The following is a 6,926-nucleotide window of genomic DNA, read 5'->3' as shown; positions in this document are numbered from 1 at the left end:
ATTTTTATATATTTTTAATATATATAAATACCATATTATGAAATGAGGAAATTGAAATCAAATTAAATGTCTCTCAAGATCTCCTATACTTTACTATTTTGCAACTGCTTCAAATAAAATAATCCAAGGCTGCTAGAATTAGAAGGGACCTTGGAGTTCTCCAGTCCAAATCTCTCGTATTGCAGCTAGAAGAGCCCCAGCAGGCAGGTGCCTCACCCAGAAACCTGCTAACTCCTTATTCAGATTCCATGGGGGAGCTCAGGACACCTGAATGCCACTTGGGCCACCAGGATTTCACTTTTCCATTCAGCCATCAAGTATCTTCAGTTTTAGCAAAGTCTTAATCATTCAACGAAAAACAAATGAATAGGATTTTTGTTTGTTTGAGACAAGGGTCTCACTCTGTCACCCAGGCTGGAGTGCAGTGGCCCGATCTCAGCTCACTGCAGCCTTGACCTCCCGGGCTCAAAGGATTCTCCTGCCTCAGCCTCTCAAGTACTTAGAACCTCAGGTGAGCACCACCACACCCAGATAATTTTTTTAAAATGTATGTTGGCCAGGCATGGTGGCTCATGCCTGTAATCCCAGCACTTTGGGAAGCCAAGGCAGGTGGATCACATGTGGTCAGGGGTTCGAGACCAGCCTGGCCAACATGGTGAAACCCTGTCTCTACTAAAAATACAAAAATTAGCTGGGCAGTGGTGCACATCCATAATCCCAGCTGCTCTGGAGGCTGAGGCAAGAGAATCGCTTGAACCCACTAGGGGGAGGTTGCAGTGAGCTGAGATCGCACCATTGCACTCCAGCCTGGGTGACAGGGAAAGAATCTGTCTCAAAAAAAAAAAAAAAGATTGTAGGCCTGGCACAATGGATCACCTGAGGTCAGGAGTTCGAGACCAGCCTGGCCAAAGTGGTGAAACCTCTTCTCTACTAAAAATACAAAAATTAGCAGGGCGTGGTGGTGCACATCTGTAGTTCCAGTTACTTGGGAGGCTGAGGCAGAGAATCACTCGAACCCAAGAGGCAGAGGCTGCAGCAAGCCGAGATCACACCACTGCATCCCAGTCTGGGTGACAGAGCAAGATTCCATCTCAGAAAAAATAAATAAATAAAATGAAATGAAATGAAATTTTACTAAGAATCTTTACAAAATCTGAAATTTGGCTGTACCTTGCCAATTTTCAAAACACCATCACAGCTTTTAGAAAGACAAACAATAGTTTGATGACTTAATGAATTACAGCCTCAACAAAACCTAAATAGAAAATTCGGTTACAAGATCTATAACACAGAGAGACCACCTCTGCTGGGCCAACTTAACGGCTCCTGGGGACAAACGTCAGTCATCAGAGTTCTCTCTGCAGTTACATTTCCCGGCCTGGAAGCACCAGAGCGAGCGGCGTTCTGGCACTAACGGTGCAGCACCGCCACCTAGTGGTCCCTTGAAGGACTCACGCGGCCACAACCTCAGTCCTTGGCCTTTGTGGTTTGCCGATCTTCTTAGACTATCCGGACCAAGATGTGGTCCTGAAAATACTTCCACCTTATTACGAGGACGCCTCTGATCCACAGATTACAATCCATCTAACAAAGAAGAATTATCTATGATAAAGCCAGCTGGGACCGGAAACAATTTATTTTGTTGAGCAAGAAACCTCAATCTTCGTATCTTTCACTTTAAATAAATATTTTTTAAAATTATTTTAAAAATTATTTAAACTGCACTGTTTTATTTCCAGCTGCTTCCTATGTATAAAAGATGGCAAAACTGGAATCTACAGCAGCAATCTGAAGTCCAGCATTTTACAGAAACCTTCATGAGACAGAAAAAAGAACACAAACATGAAATGGGAAAATACAGCATTTGTTTGACCAGTCTGTATATACTAAAGTTGACATCCTGCACCAAAGAGGCACTTGATTATCTCTGAATATAGGTAGAAAAAAGAGAATACGAGATCTTTTTGCTTGGCTGTTAGTGATATGTGAACTTGGACTTCATAAAAGTTCCTGTTCTTGTGCTGTGTTTGCTTGGACTCATGTACTTTAGATGTAAGCTAAAATGACATTTCTTTTTTTTTTTTTTTGAGATGGAGTGTGGCTCTGTCACCCAGGCTGGAGTGCAGTGGCACAATCTCAGCTCATGGCAACCTCTGCCTCCTGGATTCAAGCAATTCTCCTGCCTCAGCCTCCCAAGTAGCTAGGATTACAGGTGCCTGCCACGACGACCAGCTACTTTGTGTATTTTTAGTGGGGACGGGGGTCTTGTTATGTTGCCGAGGCTGGTCCCGAACTCCTGGCCTCAAGTGATCCACCCTCCTCGGCCTCCCCAAGTGGCGGGATTACAGACATGATCCACTGCGCCCTGCCCAAAATGACTTTTTTAAAAAGGATCTCCTCACCCCTGAGGACCAATGGCTGAAGAGTGAAGCCTGAAGGAGTCTTTGTTGGTGGGTGGATCCCAAGTTAATGGCTAAACTTTGCTCTTCACAGTCTATCTCCCAAGTAGTTCATGCATTCTATTCTGCATAAGAGAAGCCTGCAAGTTCTCTGCAGGGTGATTTTCCACAGAGAAAGACCAGAAAGTAATTTCCAACAACCTTTTATTTGATTAATGTAAGAGTGAATTTGGTAATTTCAGGCAGGAAAAAAAAATAGAACTGCTTGAGTCAGTGCCTTAAGAAGAATTCATTCATGAGAAAGAAATTCAACAAGTCGTGTCTGGGTTTAAAAAAACAAAAACCATGAGTGCAAACAACCCTGCTGCAGTCTGAGACTCTCCCACTTTCTGTGTGTAGATGACTCTTCCAGACACTTGCCAGCAGTTACCGGATGATGCCTCGTGTTGAAAGTGACCTTGGGCTTTTATAAACCAGGATACTGTAAAAATGGATCTTCATTCTACAAGAGAAGTTCTGAAAAACTCCTTGCACATCTCAGGCTATTCTTCATTTCTGCACTTCATGAAGGAACAGAGTGTCCCTGGGAACTCTGGGTAGCCTTGTGGAGAATGAGCTTCCCTAGGCTGCTTGTCCTTATCCTGCAGGTCAGAAATACAAAGCATTGCCTGAATTGCCAATGTCACTTAATAGTCAGTCAGTCAAAAACAAAGGGTGAGGCCGGGCACCGTGGCTCATGCCTGTAATCCCAGCATTCTGGGAGACCAAGGCAGGCAATCTCAAGAACACCTGAGGTCAGGAGTTCGAGACCAGCCTGACCAACATGGTGAAACCCCATCTCTACTAAAAACACAAAAATTAGCCAGGTATGGAGGTACATGCCTGTAATCCCAGCTACTCGGGAGGCTGAGACAGGAAAATCACTTCAACCAAGGAAGAAGAGGTTGCAGTGAGTGCAGATCGTGACACTGCACTACAGCCTGGGCAAAACAGCGAGACTCCATGTCAAAAAAAAAATAGCAAAAAAAACTTAAATAAATTCTCCGTGCAGAGGTTTCTAATATACGTGTGACCAATTCTAGAAATAATTTCTATAATAGTACAGGTGCTAAAGAAAATGAGAACTAAAGCTGACTCAGGAAATGGCTATGCAAAACCTAAGAGCCAAAAAAGGAAGGTTTTTCTTCATTATCATTGATCACCCTCTTCTATTTTTCTTATTCACAAAACTAATAGATGCTTCCTTGATAGCTTCAAAGTGAGACATTTGCTGCACCGTTTCCTTTAGAAGAAAAGAAGAAGGGATTTAGTATCTCAAAGGAATTTAGAAAATAGCCTTATTCTGGGAAATGCCCGAGCCCAGTTTATGAAAAAAGAACCACCATAAAGGTAGGGAGCTCCCTTTGATCGAAGAAATCATTAATATCAGAATAAAAGTTAGAAATCAGCAGCTATGTCATTACTTCTCGAGTATGCCCAAATTTGTCATTTTAGGGACTAATGACAAATTCTTTTCTCATTATTTTCTTTCTCATTATCATTCTTTTTTCAGTAATGATACTTGATAAAAAAAAAATACACATTTTGCTTTCAGGTGAGACTCAATATCACTACCTTCATTCTGATTTTTTGAAATGATCTAGAAGCATTTTTATTTTCCCTTAATTTTCTGCAGAGTCATAAGGAAATGTCAGATTTCCTTTTGTTGGGCAGCCTTGCAAAAAAAAGACTCTTGAAAGACACGAAGAGAGAGCTGGGAAGGGGAGACACTGTGCACATGGCCTAAGGCACATTCCACCTTTTTATTCAAACGCTGCGGCCCATGCACTTTTGCTGTCGTGTCTTGCCATCTGCGTCCTTATTATCATTGGAAAAAAACTCGAGGGTCAAGCACTGAATCTTTAGGATGTCTGATCACGTCTGGGTCACCTTTAACCTTTGTCTGATTTTTAAAAAAAAAAAGAAAAAGAAAAAAATTATATAATAAAATAGAATAGTCCAGGATCTCCTTTTATATAGCAAACCAATGATCTTGGTTGCTAAGGATACCTTTTCACCACAAATACATAAAGTAGGCAGACTTTGACAAAAGATTAGCAATACTGAATGGAATCTTACAATGAGGCTGCCTGTTTCATACTGTTTTTCTTACGCCTGAGTGTTGTTTTAAAATGGTATTACACTTATAAATGGCATCACCAGCTCAACTTGTTCAAAAATAATTTCAGGAACCTAATAAATCAACCTTAATAAAATCAAATTCTGCAGCCTAGCCTGCAAAACTAGAATTTCTGCAGTTAACACTAGAATTTTTAGAATTTGTAAACAGTTCCAAGTGAAGTTGAAACCGAGACTGAATTTACCACACTGACTGCCTGAAAAGCTAAAATTCACTACGTTCTGCTAACTTAAGCTTCATTTCCTGCTGCCTGGTCACAGCGTAAGGGATCATTCCACACAAAAGGAAAAGGAAGAGGGGAGAGAAAATAATTGCAATGCTAGTTCTCTTTCTATACATTATATATGGACTTTATTTCTTGGACCACGAGAAATGAATCCTTAAAATTGTCAAAACAAGAGTAACAAGCTACAACTAGTAGCTTATTAGAAAATTGTCAAAACAAAAGACTAAGAACCTACAGGTCATCCAGAGCATGCTACCACTCTGAGAAAGTCTACGTGAAAAAAAAAAAAAATTGGCATAAGAAAAATGCTGGAATCACATAACTCATGAGATTCACGTATCAAATAAAAGATTCATCAAAAAACACATTGCGCCAGGTGCAGTGGCTCACACCTGCAATCCCAGGACTGTGGGAGGCCGAGGTGGGAGGATCACTTGAGGCCAGGAGTTTGAGACCAGCCTAAGCAGCATCACAAGACTCAGTCTCTACAGAATTTAAAAAATTAACCAGGCATCTGCACTCCAGCCTGAGCAACAGAGGGAGACCCTGTCTCTCAACACACGCGCACATACACACATATACACATGTTGAACAGTATGTCTCTCGTACAAAATAGAAAAAAAAATAATTCTTCAAAGTGTGAGCATTACAGAGGAGGGTGCTTTCAAGACAATGTCATCAGAACCCTCCTGAATAATGGAAGTCAGGATTCAGAAGATGAAGAGAGTTGCCTACATGGGACCAGGCAGGTCAGGAGCACAGCCACCCAGATCCACTCTTTTTCTATTTCACACCAGTATCAAGGCCTCCACTACATCTCTCTCCATCTAGCCACCAGTGGGCCACGCACAGGCTTTCCTGGGGCCCAGCAAGCAACATTTTAATAAAATTGAGCCAACATTTAAAATAAAACATCTGGCCGGGCGCAGTGGCTCACACCTGTAATCCCAGCGCTTTGGGAGGCCGAGGCGGGCGGATCATGAGGTCAGGAGATCGAGACCATCCTGGCTAACACGGTGAAACCCCGCATCTACTAAAAAAAAAAAAAAAAAAAAAAAAAAAAAAAAAAAAAAAAAAAAAAAAAACACAAAAATCAAAACATCTTATACGAAACAAAGCCCAGATTTCCTGCTCCGATTAAAATGAGAGGCCACACGAGGTGGCTCACCCCTGTAATCCCAGCACTCTGGGAGGTCGAGGCAGGTGGATCACTTCAGTCCCGGAGTTCAAGACCAGCCTGAACAACAAAGTGAGACCCCATCTCTACAAAAAACACAAAAATTAGCTGGGTGTGGGGGCACATGCCTGTAATCCTAGCTACTTGGGAGTCTAAAGTGGAAGGATTGCTTGAGCTCAGGGAGGCCGAGGCTGCAGTGAGCCAAGATCTCACCACTGCACTCCAGCCTGGGCAACAGAGTGAAATGTTGTCTCAAAAAAAAAAAAAGCTAATCTGCTGGCAGTGAGCAGCAATCTGCCAGAGCTGTGCCCCCATCCCCTGCCCCGCCCACCCAACAAACTAGAACAAACTAACCCTCAGTTTTCCAAACGTTTCAAAGACATGAATCCTGGAAGTATCCACATATGATCCCTCTGTTGAGGTGAAACCTCATCAAACTATGTTTAATCCCTCCAGAAATGAATCCTCCATGATTTGTTTTTAAGATGGAATGTCAGCAAACCACTGCATTTTCAACATACGTGCATTAGGTGATATGATACCATAAGGTCCAATGTCAAGCATGTTTTCCTTTCTTTTAAAACTTACTGATGAATTTTATTTTTCATAAAAGTCAGGTATGTTATTTACAGTTAGTTCTATACTTATAGACAGTTACTAGAATAAAAGATGAAACATATGTATTATTACACATACACCATATATATTATCAAAATGAGTTTTAAGTTTTTTGCTTTTGGTTTTTTTTTTTTTTTTTTTTTTTTTTTTTTTTTTTTGAGACAGCATCTCACGCTGTCATCTAGGCTGGAGCACAGTGGTGCGATCTTGGCTCGTTGCAACTTCCACCTCCTGGGTTAAAGCAATTCCCTTGTCTCGGCCTCCCGAGTAGCTGGGACTACAGGCATGCGCCACCATGCCCGGCTAATTTTGTATTTCTAGTAGAGA

Source organism: Rhinopithecus bieti, unplaced genomic scaffold (assembly GCF_001698545.2).
Source record: "Rhinopithecus bieti isolate Rb0 unplaced genomic scaffold, ASM169854v2 scaffold_6946, whole genome shotgun sequence".
NCBI lineage: Eukaryota > Metazoa > Chordata > Mammalia > Primates > Cercopithecidae > Rhinopithecus > Rhinopithecus bieti.
Note: the sequence above shows the minus strand (reverse complement) of the source record.